Below are 16822 nucleotides of genomic sequence, written 5' to 3' on the forward strand. Positions count from 1 at the left end.
GGTTCATGATTCTATATGCAAGGTCACAAGTGAAACGCTTGCCGCCAGAATTCTATAATTTATGACTCTGCTGCTTGAAGCTTTTTCTGTACATAGACGACATGCATTTATGCTTGTAGGTAGACCGAGGTTTCCAAAATAAAGGTGGACAACTTGAAAAGATTTAAAGCTCACGTGATGTTTGAAAACCAGATGAACCTTCAATTGTTAAGAGCAAGCAAAGATTTCTGCAAATATCTAGGTTGTTTGGAATTTGAACCTTCAACTGCTTAGTCTTTTAGAGAAGGCAAGGCAAGTATCTCCATATGGGCAGATTCCTTCCTCCTTATTTTACATGAATAAGGTTGCCTGCATAGACTTGAAGGAGATATCGATCTCCATTCTCTTTTGTCTGCTTCTGATGTTAGGTGAGCAGTTTGTGTAGAGAAAGCTGAACATAAAGCCTCACCAGTGTTCTGCTCATGTCTAACTAACGCCCATGTTTGATTTGGAAACAATACCATCAGCAACACTCTCAAAACCTGAGTCTTCAGATGGCCCCAATGTATTTCTTTCCTGGGTTGATCGATCAGACCATTGCGTAAGTCCACATGCTCCAGACCTAGTAACACATAGCCAACTTCTTGGTATTTCAATGTCATCACCTCCTTTAATGGGAATGTGCCATGAGCCTCTCTCAGACTCCTACATTACAATTATAATGACATATTAGGATCACCTTTACAGCGAACATAAATGAAAATACTGACAGTAAAGACGGGAATTATTTGCAGAACTGAAGTTGCACCCTTTTGAAGTGCAAATACCAAGACAAGATTACATACTTGAATAACAATCGAATATGGAGGTGGCATGTGAAACTGTGGATTAGATTCATTGAAAGTAAAGTGGACCTGCCACTCAAAACAATCAAACATACAACATTCATTAAGTCATTATTTCAAACAAAAAAGTAAGAGTATACCCCTATAAGCAGTTGAATTACCTTCTACATGCATAACCTAATCAAAATTTGGAAAATAACTTCTGCATTTTGTTGAGAAATGTAGCTCAAGAAAGGGAACTTCTGATGTTAGGTGAGCAGTTTGTGTAGAGAAAGCTGAACATAAAGCCTCACCAGTGTTCTGCTCATGTCTAACTAACGCCCATGTTTGATTTGGAAACAATACCATCAGCAACACTCTCAAAACCTGAGTCTTCAGATGGCCCCAATGTATTTGTTTCCTGGGTTGATCGATCAGACCATTGCGTAAGTCCACATGCTCCAGACCTAGTAACACATAGCCAACTTCTTGGTATTTCAATGTCATCACCTCCTTTAATGGGAATGTGCCATGAGCCTCTCTCAGACTCCTACATTACAATTATAATGACATATTAGGATCACCTTTACAGCGAACATAAATGAAAATACTGACAGTAAAGACGGGAATTATTTGCAGAACTGAAGTTGCACCCTTTTGAAGTGCAAATACCAAGACAAGATTACATACTTGAATAACAATCGAATATGGAGGTGGCATGTGAAACTGTGGATTAGATTCATTGAAAGTAAAGTGGACCTGCCACTCAAAACAATCAAACATACAACATTCATTAAGTCATTATTTCAAACAAAAAAGTAAGAGTATACCCCTATAAGCAGTTGAATTACCTTCTACATGCATAACCTAATCAAAATTTGGAAAATAACTTCTGCATTTTGTTGAGAAATGTAGCTCAAGAAAGGGAACTTCTGATGTTAGGTGAGCAGTTTGTGTAGAGAAAGCTGAACATAAAGCCTCACCAGTGTTCTGCTCATGTCTAACTAACGCCCATGTTTGATTTGGAAACAATACCATCAGCAACACTCTCAAAACCTGAGTCTTCAGATGGCCCCAATGTATTTCTTTCCTGGGTTGATCGATCAGACCATTGCGTAAGTCCACATGCTCCAGACCTAGTAACACATAGCCAACTTCTTGGTATTTCAATGTCATCACCTCCTTTAATGGGAATGTGCCATGAGCCTCTCTCAGACTCCTACATTACAATTATAATGACATATTAGGATCACCTTTACAGCGAACATAAATGAAAATACTGACAGTAAAGACGGGAATTATTTGCAGAACTGAAGTTGCACCCTTTTGAAGTGCAAATACCAAGACAAGATTACATACTTGAATAACAATCGAATATGGAGGTGGCATGTGAAACTGTGGATTAGATTCATTGAAAGTAAAGTGGACCTGCCACTCAAAACAATCAAACATACAACATTCATTAAGTCATTATTTCAAACAAAAAAGTAAGAGTATACCCCTATAAGCAGTTGAATTACCTTCTACATGCATAACCTAATCAAAATTTGGAAAATAACTTCTGCATTTTGTTGAGAAATGTAGCTCAAGAAAGGGAACTTCTTGCACAGGTTTCAGTGTGAATGTGCAGAAAGTGGTTCAAAACATTTCATTGGTCACCACCCTTGGAAATCACTATTTTCTCTCATAATTTCACTAGAAAAATAAAAAATAAAGTGAAAATTTGATGTTTTGAAGTTCACTTTTAGGAATCTAATGAAATTTTCTATAAGTTCTAGCTACTAGTGACTTAGATTAGGATTTAATCTTAGCCATACATTTTTAAGATTGAGATAGGTGGCAACTAGGAGTAAGGGGTATTTCTCTCAAAGGATAAATAGCACAAGGGAGGAAGAGGTTGATCTCATATGAGAAGAAAGCAAAAGTGCCGGAAAGAAGAAGGGCGCAGCAGGGGCAAAAGAAGCAGATTGCTAAAGAGACCAACAGGATACCAACAAACTGTGCAAGCCATACCTTTGTTGTTTCCATTTTCTCCTAAGTTACCAGGATTAGGATATGGATATGGATACAGATCTGGATCCAGATCCGGATCCGCTAGTTTTTTGAAAATCCAGGATTTGGATCCGGATCCAGATCCGCTAGTTTTTTGAAAATCCAAGATCTGGATCCGGATCCGCTAGTTTTTTGAAAATCCAGGATCTGGATCCGGCAAGTACAAAAAAAAAAATATAATAAAAATTTTTATTTTTATTTTAAAAAATACTTTAAAGTTCAAAAATCAATTACTCCTTGAAATCATCAAACACTTTTAGAACTGAAACCATTAGATATATTATAAATATGAAGAATGAAACGTTAAAATGATGCATCCTCCCTCATACAAACTTACAAAGTAACAAAAAAGATAATATCATAAATGATAATAGTAAATACATTTACATATCCTCAAATGGATCTGCATTAAGCTGCAAAAAGAGGAAAGGGCAACGTCAAGCTTTGGGAAGCAAGCCGAGAGGGACAAGGGAAACTCAAAGCTAGAGGAGGGAGCAGCGGCTAAGGAGAAAGGTTGGGTTTGTGAAACAGAGGAGAAGGGAAGGCAGCGTGGAGAGAATGAAGATTGCGACAGGGTTAAGGTAAGGCTGCGAAAGCCAAGGAGGGCTGCCGAGAGTATAGAAGGTAGCAGCAAGCAGCCTTAAGGGTTGCATTAAGGCAACGACTAAGGAGGAGGGGCTGCGTTCAGCCCTAAAGGCTAACGCAAGGTTTGGAGAGCAGTGTGAGGGTTAAGGGACAGAGAAACAAAGAAGGCCGCATGGGAGAAAAGGCAGATTTTGGAGGCTTCCACGAGGGTTTGAGGTTGAACAAAGAAGTTTAGGGCAGCCTTTGGCCTCAAAGGACTTAGAAATATGCCCAAATCATATGAAAAAAAGGAGGAGCTGCATTCAGCCCTAAAGGCTAGCGCAAGGTTTGGAAAGCAGTGTGAGGGTTAAGGGACAAAGAAATGGAGAAGGCCGCAAGGAGAAAAGGTAGATTTTGGAGGCTTCCACGAGGGTTTGAGGTTGAACAAAGAAGTTTAGGGCAGCCTTTGGCCTCAAAAGACTTAGAAAATATGCCCAAATCATATGAAAATTTATCGTCAAACCCCAAATCTTCTTCCTTTACTGAATAATCTCAAATTATTGGCCCTGCAAACAAAGATTTGAGACTAGATCTTGCCCTCCAGGGCCTAGATCTGTCTCAAATTCCAAAAATCTCCTTGAATAATCTTAGATCTACACCTGCACAAGTAAAAAATGAAATACCCAAAACCCAATATATACAAAAATAAAACTAAAACCCAAAACCCAAATGTTAGAAATTAAATATTATTTTATAAAAACTTCAGATCTATACAAATAGAGTACGAATCTACCAGATCTGAGGAGTATGAGTCCAACTCCACTCCCAGATCTGTAGAATCAAGATCTTCCTAGTCAAATCTATCAATTAAACACGATATTAAAAGATGAATGAGTTTAAAAGACGCACTAACCAAAAAACCCTGCAAAAGAAACTTCATAAGATAAATCTTGGGATTTCAATCAAGAAGGCTCTTCAGATCTTATGCCTTGGGAGTTGGTTGATCCAATCGAGGACTTCCCCTCATGCCCAAGTTTTCGAATATAAAATATCTCTACACACTCAAATCAAGTTTTCAAATCGATAGAGATATAAAGTAACACCATAATCCATAAAAATTAGAGATACCTGCTAACTTAATCGAATTAAAATGCTATCTTAGATCCAATAACCTAAGCAAGATACCTGTGCAATAGATTATTCCAAAGGCTAAAAATCAACAACTTCTAAAATATAATTGAACAGAGCATTAGGAACTATATTACCATAAGAAATAGAAGAGATACACCACCATCAATGAAAACCCCAAAAACTTTGCGCTATTATTATTCCAAAAAAATTACAAAAGAACTTCAACATCTAGTACACGATTCAAAGATCGGATTCTCTGTGAGACAAATGACTTCTAATTCATAGATAAATTCTCCAAAGGACTAGTTGAGTTGATCCCATCAAAGTAATCTTGACCGTTGATAAAGATTTAATTATCTTTTAATTTCCATCATTGAAATATTTATTTTTTTGAGGAATTTTCAAATTTCTCTTTTAATTAATTTTTAATTAGCTCAAAACTAATTATTTTGAGCTAATTTCCTCAAAAAATTGAATTTGACTTAACCACCAACGACAAAGAGTCCAAAATTTCTTGAAATTTTCAATATTCCCTCAGTGGGAGACCTCCAAAAATTAATTTCTCTAGGACCCAAGAATTTAAATATTGGAGAATTTATTTTTCCTAAGAGTTAATTTTGACTCTAATTAATTAAATTTGTCTTAAGATTTTTAATTTATTTTTGCCAGAAAATTTAATTAATTGACAGGAGGGGATTAATAATTTTTTCCAACCCTATAATATTTTAGCACCATGGCTAAAATATTATTTACATAAGCTAATTACATTCCAACCCTCAAATGGGGGAAACCCATTCATTATAAACCTTCAATTATTTTACCCAACTCTGCGATTCAATATGATCTAGTAGGCTAAGTGATTTGTATCAATTATTTTACCCAATTCTATGACTCAATATGATCTAGTAGACCAAGTGATTTGTAATAAAATAATTTAGCTAATTAGTTAAAATTATTCCCAAATCATTTTACGGAAGACTCAACTAGAGCATTAGGACCTACCTAAGATTTTGATGACAAAATCCACCTTAGCTTTGGGGTGAGGCTAGAGGGAAAAACTTTGCCAATCATTTGTATTTAGAAACACAGATGAATCGGTGAGACAAAAACCCTCCTAGGATGAAAATCGTCATCAAAATAATAGTCTTACCTAGGTTGTTACATACATTATGGTCTTACTAAGATCATTTATATTATAAACTTACAGAATGGGTTTACAACTTTGATAAATTGTCGACTGACGATGAATCCTAAATAATTTGAACACTAGAACATGATGGAATCCCTTCGCGAAAAAAGTGTACGGCTATAGGGTAGTTGACACGAAATGGTCAACATTTGCCTCTACTTGGGGACACGTTGCTTCACCAAAGGAATGTGAGAATCCAGAATCTGCACCCAAGCAACACACAAAATCATATAAGTAGTGTCCATCCAAATATAATCCAAAAATCATCATATAACATTAAGCACATGAAATAGAAGCTCTACTAAAAATAAAATTTAATCTATGAAATAAAATGTTGAAATTAAAACTACTTTAACAACATAAATAAATAAGAAGGAGTAGGGTTAGAAATAAAATACAGAGCATGCATAATGGCAACAAATGTCATCTTTGAAGAACAGCTTGAGCATTTGGCCATTCATAGGTAATTCAAGTGGTTCACCATCCAATGTGCTCAAGTGGAATGAATTTGGTCCAACGATGCCTCTGATAATGTAAGGACCCAGCCACAAACTGTCAAACTTCTTGTGATTTCCTGGTTTCTCATTTCTGCAATCCCAAAGTAGTACCATATCTCCAACCTGCAAAGATCTAGCTCAAGAAGATTTATCAAAAATTTTCTTAACATTAGATTGATTTTTGCACATATTATCAAAAGCTTTTCTTCGAGTTTCATCTAACTCCACAATTTGATCAATTCTATTTTGGACAACATCTTTATCAATGGAAAAATGCTAAAGGAGTTGATAAGATGACAATTTAAGGTGCACAGGTAGAGTTACATCTGAACCATAAACTAATTCAAAGGGACTTTTACTAGTAGCTTTTTTCTTTGTAATTCTATCTGCCCATAATGCATACTTGATTTTGCTATCCTAGGACCACTTATTATCTCCTACTATCTTCTTGATAATGGTTATAAGATTTTTATTACTTGATTCAGCAAGGCCATTACCTTGAGGATAGTAGTTAGATGAATGAGATAATACAATGCCATACTTAAAACAAAAAGATGAAAACTTTGTAGAACTAAAAGCTTTGGCATTATCAGTGGTGATTTTAGTTGGGACACCAAATCTAGTAATAATGTGATTTTCAATAAAATCCATAATAACCTTTTCAGTGGCATTCTTAGTAGGAATGGCTTCAACCCATTTAGTGAAATAATCAGTAGCAGTTAAAATCCATGAGTAGCCATTGCTAGAATTTTCATGAAAATTCCCAATGAAATCTAGACCCCAATGTTGAAAACGTGTCTCGACTCCCAACAACCACAGGTTGTAAGAGCAGGGGCAGTGAACTTCTGCTTCCCAGTGAATAGTTGACAGGCTTGGCAACTTCTAATATACTTATGCACATCAGAAAATATTGAAGGCCAATAATAACCAGCTCTAAGAATTTTGTGGGCGATAATTCTTGCAACATAATGACCTCCACAAAATCCTAAATGAAATTCGGAAATTAACTTCTTGGGCTCAATTTCATCAACACACCTAAGTACAATTCCCTCAAGATTTCTCCATCCGAGTTCATCCTTCATAAGGCAATAGTTGCTTTCAATCTAAGAGCCCTTCTTTTATGAGCAACTAAATGGTCGGGACATGTAAGATTTAACAAATAATGAATGATGTCCTTGTACCAATCATGCTCTCCTAATCTTTGCAGCTCAAGTGAAGATAAATCATTCAGACAAATCAAACCAAGAGCTTTTTCATTACCTTCAGTCAACATTTCAGCCAATCCTTGACCTTTGACCAACTTAGTGGGTCTAATCTCCAAGTCATACTCTTGGATCTTAGTAACCCACCTAGCACAAGTCCCTAAGCAATCAGTCTGAGTTAATATATCTTTAACAGCCAAATGTGGGACAAAAGCAATGATTTTAGAATAACCCACATAAGTCCTAAAATGCTTAAGAGACTTGACCAAGGCATATGCTTGCTTTTCCATGGTAGTATAATTTAATTCAAAATTTTGAAGAGCTCTACTCATGAAAGCAATAGGTTGTTTGTGACCTTCCTTATTCTTTTGTATAAGACACCGACAATTGTATCTTCTGAAGCAAAAGAAAAAACCATGAAATCCTTAAAATAATCAAGACTAGCAAGAAAAAAGCTTTTTTACTGTCTTCTTTCCACATAAATTTAGCATCTTTCTTAAGACTTTGAATAGGTTTGGCTATCTCTGCATAATTTGGAATAAATCTCCTAAGAAATCTAGTCTTTTCTAGGAAAGACTGAAGGGATTTGAAATTATGAGGAAGAGGAATCTTTTGGATTGCTTCAACCCTTTCAGGATCTATCTTGATCATAGTTTTAAAAACCGGCCACAAAAACCGGTAACCGGTCTAACCGGCCGGTTGGATGCCTGGCCGGTCCGAACCGGCCTATAAAACCCGGTTAGCCACCTCATTTGCCCAAAAAACTGCCCTAACTGGTCAAAACCGGCCGGTTTATGGACAGCCCGCCGGTTTATGGTCTCCTGTGGATGCGAGTTTCTTTTTGTCTTTGGCTCTGAGATTTGGTTAGGGCTTAGCTGAAGTTAATCCACAAAGTCTCCTCAGCCTCACTTCAAAAGAACGTTAACCTTACCATAAAACAAGATTGCTCACTGTAATAATTTTTGGACGTTACCTCAATTCATCTATCTTGTGAAGACCTGTGACGTATTCAAAACTAAACTGTGACTGTAGTTAGGGTTTCCAATAACCATACATCTCAACAAACCTTGATCTCGTCTATCTTCTTGGAGATTGTATTTTGCATTGGGCTATTTTCTTTTAAAATGGTTGACAAGGGTATCGCAGGTGGCTTGAAGAAGCACATATTACAGTCTATTCCCTTGTCATACCTTTGAAAATTTTGCTTGTTGAAAGACAATTTTTGTGACATGTGTTTGGCGTCTTGAGGAAATGTCTTGAGCTCGGATTTCTTGCAGTGATAGTGTCAGTTGAAGATTTTTAATGTAAATCAGAAGGGGATTCGTTGACTCTGTTTTATTGTTTTTGTGACATATCTATGAGTCTTTTGATTGCTAGATTCTCTGAAGCTTAATTGTTGTGGCATTGGTCTTGAATAATCCTGAGAACGACTCGCAGTCATTGATAAGGCAATATATAAGTCAATTCAAAGCCTAACAAACCTAGAAGCAACAATGTTGAGCACTATCTAGAGGCTAAGGTTCATCAATACTTGGCATTGTTGAAAAAGCTCACTTATGTAGCTATTTGATCCTTGACAAAAAGTTATGTGTGGTATAGTTAACCTTTTCTCAGATCTACACAAAACCTGAAGCAATTATCTACACTCTTGTGATAATTCATGAACTAACATCAAGTTGATCATTGAGTCTTTTGTGTAGCAAGGTGTAAAACACTTATGGCACAATACTGCCATATTCTCATATGTTACAGTGCTAGCATCATTTGAAGCTTTTCACTTCGGTCGATGATATGTATTGCACTCGGTGCCATTTTGATATATTCACCTTTGCATGGTATATAAATGAGCAAACTTTGCATATTTTGTCTCTATTGGCTTGGAATCATGGTTTTACATCTTAAAAATAGTTTTGTTTCATTAAAAATTAATTATTTAATGTATTTTTTAAAAACCGGTTCGTTTAGACCAAACCAATCCCGGTTAGACCGGTTCCGGTCGGTAAACCGGTTCATTAGGTGGACCGGTCCGGTCACCGGTTCCGGTTTTAAAAACACTGATCTTGATCCCATCTTTCGAGATGATGTGACCAAGTAACTTCCCTTCAGTTACTCCAAATACATATTTAGCAGGATTCAAGGAGATTCCAAACTCTCTACATCTATCAAAAACTTGCCAGAGAAGACCTATATGACTGATACCATCCTTAGAAAAAACCATAAAATCATTTTGATATATTTCAATGATTTTACCAATTTAACCCTTAAGGCATAATCCATGACCCTTTGAATGGTAGCCCCGACGTTAGTTAATCCAAAAGGAATTCTAATGTATTTGAATGTACCCCATGGTGTGGTGAAAGTAGTTTTGTGCCGCTCTTCTTTCTTAACCCATACTTGATGACATCATTCCCTAACCAGTTACTCTTTGCAACATAGTATCCATGTTTGGCAAAGGGTAATTATCCTTTTTACATGCTAGATTAAGGTTTCTAAAATCGACACGAAGTATAATTGTCCCATTCATTTTCCTAATAATCACCAAGTTAGAACACCATGTTGAATGCCTAGTTTGAGCAATAATAACTGTTGCAAGCATTTTTGAAAGCCCCTTTTTAACTAAAGGGGCCATCTTAGGATTTATCTGCCTAAGCTTTTGACAAAAGGGTTTAGCATTTTCGTCTTTTAAAGGGATAGTATGTTCCATGACATCTCCCCTATAACCTTCTAACTCATCATAAGAAAATGCTAAAACATCCCTATATTCATGAAGTAAATTAATTGTTAAAATTGGCAATTAGGGTAAAATTCCATGCGGGTAATCTTATTTATGGCAGCTGATATTTTTCTTGGATTCCTCTCTCCGAGAGGTGTAGGATTGATCTAAGGATCATCCCATTCCGACATGTAATTATGGAGATATCAATTTAATTATATTACTTGATAATTTGTCAAGGTCGGCCAACAACCAAATAACCCAGCTCAACCTCAACGTTGTATTTAAATAGAGGAGACCTCAAGTCATTTGAGACACACACTTCTCTCATGATCTCTCTCCACTCATTTGGGTTTGGTGGAAAGAGAGGTCAAGAAGAAGATGCTCTAGCCGCAGATTGAAGGGAGATCTATCTGTTGTCTTGAGGAGCTCCAATACGCAGTCTAAAGAAGCCCTAATCCGCTGACTAAAGGAGGCCCTAATTGCAGTTAAGAGAGGCCTAATCCAGATCAAGGAAGAGGCCTAATACGCTGTCAAGGGAGACACCTAATACGTAGTCAAGGGAGACATCTAGTCGTAGTCCTACAGAGGAGACCTAGCCGTTGTCATAACGAAGCCCTAGCCGCAAATTATGAAGCCCTAACCGCAGCAAGACGAGGAGAGACCTAGCACCAGCAAGAGGAGACCTAGCCGCAACAAAAGGAGCCCTATAACAGCGTGAAGGAGTCTAGAAAAATCAGTGTGGTAATTTTGTGATAAAGCCACATTGTTGTAGGTGACAGCATGGTCTATTTCAGGGTTGTTTGGGCATGATAGGGTTGTTCTTGAGCTCGGTTTGCAGGCAAAAGAAGCCGCAGAAAAGAGGAGCAAGGGACTATTGTTTAAGGGTTGATTGGGGCACTGATTGAGGGGACCAAAGTTACAGTCCACAGTTGGGCTAGGCCGCAAGCCATAGCCAGCAGTTGGAGGCCTTTAGGAGTTGCGTTCAAGGAGGATAGCAGCCCTATAAGGCAACATATAGTTGGAGGGACTGTGTGAAGGAAAGCCACAGTCAATAGGTGGGTTGTTGGGTGTGTTTAGGGTGTTGTAGCAGACAGAGTTTGTGCCCTAACTAGTGACCAGGTTTGCCAAGAAAAGCACCAGTCCTTGAAGCATGTAAAAGGTGCCAGATTAGCAGCTTTGACATAATCAGTGATGCAACGAAGGAAGGAGGGTCTTATGGAAGGAAAGTCGCAGTACTTTGGGTGATTGGTTGAGCTGTTCTAGGGCTATCATCTGTTGTATAGAAATCTTCAGTCCTTGGTGTCAGAATTGCAACCTCATTGTGTCATCTTCATGGTGAAGATCTCTGATGTCTGATCTCCTATTTGGCAAGTCAATATTGACTTTAAATCATTTGTATTATCTCTCTCTATTGAACAATTGAAGAATAAGATTTGATCAAGGGTTTCTCCACATTGGGGTTTGTCCCTAGCTGGCGCCACATCTTGTGTCCTCTTCTCCTCTACTATTTATGTTTATGTTCTATCTACATTTTACTATCATGCTAGTGTGATTACTAAACTGGTCATCGATATCGGGCTAACAAGAAAATTGAAGTAAATTGATCTTAAGCATAGAACATACCAGAATTTAACTTTAATCAATTTCTTTCTTTCTTCATCACTAGTACCTTTACCTCAAGATTTTAGGGTCACTAGAGGTACCAATGTTTAAATCAATGAACTCCCCTAGATCCATCTTAATTTCACCCTTTTCCTTTGTAGCATCATGACGATTAAAATGTCGCTCCAATGCTACAATGTTCCTGGGAGTAGGATTAGTTATATCTTCATGATTATCATATCAATCCTCTTTATAACTAATCTCAAAATTTTCAAATTCATCCAACTTATTAAGAAAGTGAATCACCTGTCTTTCATCATAAAAAGCTTGCCAATGCTCCACATTGTCAGGTAGAGAAGGTCTAAACCTCCATTTTAACCTTATCCTTCAACAATTAATCAGATAACTGCAAAGTAGATGCTGCTACGGCAAGTTCATCGGCCAAGTTATTCTTTTCTCTAGGGATAGCTTCTAGATCAAGAGCATCAAAACATTCCATAGTATCCCATACAACATTTCGATAGTTTCTTAATCTTTGATTCTTACAAGTAAATTTGTTCTTAATCTGCATGATAATCAAATCAGAGTCTCCCTTGATACTAAGCAACTTAACCTTCAAATCTTTTGCCAATTCAAGACCCAACAATAAAGCTTCATACTCGACAACATTGTTGGTCGCTTCAAATTCCAATCTATAGGCAAATTTGAAAATATGACCAAGGGGAGACTTTAATACAATTCCAGCACCTTTACCATGCCTAGAAGATGCACCATCAAAATACATATACCATACCTTATTTTTTAAATCACCCACCTTCTCATCAACCTTGACCTCTGGGGGAATTATAGAGTTAGACAAAATGGCATAATTCCCAAGGCTAGGTTGTTCCTTTATTATTTCATTATGGGGACTCTTAGGATCTTCAACATGGAATCTTCTTTCAGGCTCTCTGTTAAGTCTAACAAATCCATCACCTCTAGGAGAAGGAATCGTAGCATATGACCAATTCATCTAAATACTTCCTCCTAGATCAGAGGCCCATTTCCTAGACAACAACATGCCCCAAGCATTAGGAACATCGACTACAACTATGTCCATTACAATCATTATGTCAAGGTAAACTTGGAATCTTCTTTCAGGCTCTCTGTTAAGTCTAATTGTTAGGATATTCCGACACATAGGAAATAGTTAAGTATAACTTGGTCTAGTGTAGAGTTAGGTAAAGTGTGTTTCTTTACTATGTACATTTGTAACTTACAATCCGACAATCACAATATGTTCTAGACATGAAGCGATCCGACGGTTCATTCTCTCCTCGGTATTACCAACATTTGATCCGTGGCTTAACACCCGATTGGTCCATGATCTCTATTTAAAGAGAACGGCGGGTCATTTGTAGGGTGACCGTTCATGAGAAAAGCTTATGTAAATTTTATTTAGTTTATTAATAATAAATTGCTTGAAGTGGCAGCGTTGGCTCAAGCTATGGACGGTTTCCCTCTTTGAGGGTTTTAACCACGTCAAGAACACTGGTGTATTGATCTGTGATCTGTTTGTGAGCGGTGTCCTCCGGTGTTCTACCTGAGAAACTTACCTTGTAAATTCCTACATGGTATCAGAGCTATTTGAGGGCCACATCCGTTGGTGATCCAAATCCGAAGCCGATAGAACTGCATCCAACTGTCGTTTCTTAGTTCTATTGTTTCTGACTACTTTCGGGTCGAGATGACTGCTCTATTGTGTTAGGAGCATATGTTCCAGTGAAGAACCCCTTTCGTTTCATGCAAAGAGGTTTCTGGTAGCCCTAGCTACATCATTTTTAAGATCTGGAGGTATACAGTCTTTATTTGCAGTTTTAGTTATTCATCTCTCTGTTTATTTTGGTTTATTTAGCTCTCTGTTTTTTATTACCGGATCTATACCTTTCATTTCTGTGTATGCTCTTTGTCCCGTGACTCTGTGCGATCTGGGCAAATCAGAAATAGAAAGGAAGGATTTTTCTCATGCGTATGCTCTTTTCCGCCGCGCCTTAATGTGATCTCGGAAAATCAGAAACATTGAGGAAAATATTTAGTTTCCGGCAAAAGTTAACTTAAAACGATAAGGTTTGGTTTTTTTTGCATGTCCGTGTTGGGTTGTGTGGTTTTTTGTTTTGTAGGGGAAAAGAGATTTTCAAGCAAGCACGCAAATAAAACCTTCCTCTTTTCCAAAAATTACTAACCTTTTACTTGGTCCAAAGTTACTTTATGAAAATAGAGGTCTTGGGTTCAAGTCTTTCTTTTTTTTGAGTTACTTTTTCAAAAAGCACATGTAACTTATGTTTTAAAGTTACTTTATGTAAAAGTGTTCTCACCCATTATAAAAAGTGAGTCACTTATAATTCTAAAGTCTCTTTATCTTTTATTTAAATTACAATTTAGTGAGTAGCTCATAAAGTACCATTGTAAAAGTGACTTTCACTTATTTATAAAAGTGAGTCACATAAAATCTTTTTTTAAACTAAGCTAATTAGATTAAGTTTGAAAGGGGGGGTCGGGGGGCGGATTTTTTTTTAAATATAACATTATCATTCACTTCCGCACATTCACGCACTTCGTCGGCATCTTCAACAACTTTTTTTCAAAAAGCCATAACTTCTTCATCCGGAAGTTATTTTCAGAGCCCTTTTTTTTAATCGGCCTAACTTTTCGAGATCTTTCCATTGGAACACTTAGTTTCAAGATCTACAGCTTCAGTTTCTATTAAAATCGAAATCCATGCCAAGTTATTCTTGACAACACCAACTACTTCCAATGGTGGTCCTACATTGTTGATTTACTTAGAAGTAAAGGTCTTTACAGAATAGCCCCAGGCCAAGAAACTAAACCTAAAGATGAAGATAAGACAGCCAAATGGGAAAATAGGCAAGATCAAGCACGTGGGTTGATAAGGATGTCTATTTCTCTAGACCTTAGATTCCATATCGCAGAACTTGATACCCTTAATGAAGTAATGAAACAACTCACCAAAGTTTTTGGAATTAAAAATGAAATTAGAACCCATCAACTCGAAAAAAAGTTGCTTACGTTGGACCCCAATAATTTTTCTTCCATTGAAGATGTTTTGTCTAAGTTCTAGACCCTTAGACTTCTCTTGGAAGGTGTTAAGGTTAAGAAAGAAAATGGTAGCCTTATCTATTCCATTCTTACTAAGTTGGGACCAGCTTACTCTGTGTTTGTTTCCACCTTCCATTCTACTATAGAAGCATTTATTTCTTAAGGACAAGACTACAAGTCCCCAATTACAACATCGTGAGATGAAAATTCAACAGTTTTACCTTCACTTGAATGAGTTATCTGATATACAGATAGAAGGTTGCAGAATAAGGTTGGAACACATAATACATCATTAAATTGACCATTGTCTAGATGAACAGTTCCAGTCCCTACAACACTAAGAGATCTATCATCACCAACATATATATTTTTTGTCTTACAATCATTTAAAGAAGAAAACATGGCTTTGTTTTTGGCCATGTGATAAGAAGCTCCAGAATCAATGAGCCACTCATGAGAATGAGAAGAAGAAGATACATTTAGTGCATAACCAGACCGAGATGCTTGACAACCACATGCAGAAAGTGTTATTCCTGATGATGAAATTGAAATTGAAGAGTGCTCCAAATAGATGTTATGCTTCATTCTGATGAGTGGCTCATTGATTGTGGAGCTTCTTATCACATGGCAAATAACAAAGCCATGTTTTCTTCTTTAAATGATTGTAACACCAAAAATATATATGTTGGTGATCATAGTTCTCTTAGTGTTGTAGGGACTGGAACTGTTCATCTAGACAATGGTCAATTTAATAATGTATTATGTGTTCCAACCTTATCCTGCAACCTTCTATCTATATATCAGATAACTCATTCAAGTGAAGGTAAAACTGTTGAATTTTCACCTCACGATGTTGTAATTGAGGACTTGTGGTCTTGTCCTTGATAAATAAATGCTTCTCTAGTAGAATGGAAGGTGGAAACAAACACAGAGTAGGTTGGTCCCAACTTAGTAAGAATGGAATAGATAAGGCTACCATCTTCTTAAAGCATTTGGATTCTAAGTGCCCATCTCGATTACAAAAGTGGCAATGTCTATCAGTCTTCTTCCCTTTGTTTTTATTTGCTTTATCATTTTGTTGAAATGATTTTTCATTTTGAGACTGAAATTGCTTAGGTGTCCTTTGGTGTTTTGTCTGGGGAATTTACCCTGTAAATTCCTACACTAACAAATCCATCACCTCTAGGAGAAGGGATCGTAACAAATGATCAATTCATCTGAATACTTCCTCCTAGATCAGAGGCCCATTTCCTAGACAACAACATGCCCCAAGCATTAGGAACATCAACTACAACTATGTCGATTACAATCATTATGCTAGGGTAAACTAATAAATCAATCCATAAACTTCAATCTTCTTAGAATCCATGGCACATATGTTGTAGTAAGGCCTAGAAATTCTCAAATTGAGTTGCTCCATGACCCTCTTGGTCATAACACAAGCCGAGGCACCAGAATCCAACATGCAATTATACAATCTATAACCATTAACCAACAAAGTAATAAAAAATGGTTGATGGTCTTTGTTATTTGAATCCATACTTTGCAAATATATGGGGTCATCCTAATAGACAGTCTCAGGAGCCTTCTCTTGAGAAACATTAACACGAGGAGCTTCAATGGCATTTAATAACTTAGCCTTTTGGGAAGGAATCTTCAATATCTCGGTGACAAGAACCCATATTTTTGCATTATTAAACCAACTTCCCAAATCAACATCCAATCCAGAGCTTGAACCAGGGTTAAAACTTCACGAGGTAATTTGATTATCACTTTGATCCTTATTCCTTCTTTGATAAGTTAACCCTTTATCTTTTACAATCTCCAAGACTTGCTCTGGAGAAGGCTTTTCACCAAATAATTCAGCGATCAAATCCTTTTCGTGATCAAAGTTATTAATACTAAAGGAAGATGTAGAGGGCCTGACCTCATGACTATTTTCCTTAACTTCCATCCAATCTTCCATAGAT

The 16822-nt window shown here is 36.9% G+C and overlaps 1 pseudogene across 1 annotated transcript in view; it reads right to left on the reverse strand.

Moving 5' to 3' along the window:
- Window positions 1-266: 266 nt before the first annotated feature.
- The window catches only part of LOC149194771 (proteinaceous RNase P 1, chloroplastic/mitochondrial-like), a 168774-nt pseudogene continuing 152218 nt past the window's right edge, over window positions 267-16822 (reverse strand). Inside the window, exons 5-10 of the transcript XR_016254567.1 lie at window positions 2163-2231; window positions 1787-2022; window positions 1494-1562; window positions 1118-1353; window positions 825-893; window positions 267-684 (exon numbers count right to left, since the gene is read on the reverse strand). The product of XR_016254567.1 is annotated as a proteinaceous RNase P 1, chloroplastic/mitochondrial-like (transcript). The remainder of the gene's footprint in view (window positions 685-824; window positions 894-1117; window positions 1354-1493; window positions 1563-1786; window positions 2023-2162; window positions 2232-16822) is intronic.

This window comes from Pinus tabuliformis, chromosome 2_2, assembly GCF_031772625.1.
Source record: "Pinus tabuliformis cultivar Carrire ecotype Pingquan chromosome 2_2, CPIR1, whole genome shotgun sequence".
Taxonomy (NCBI): domain Eukaryota; kingdom Viridiplantae; phylum Streptophyta; class Pinopsida; order Pinales; family Pinaceae; genus Pinus; species Pinus tabuliformis.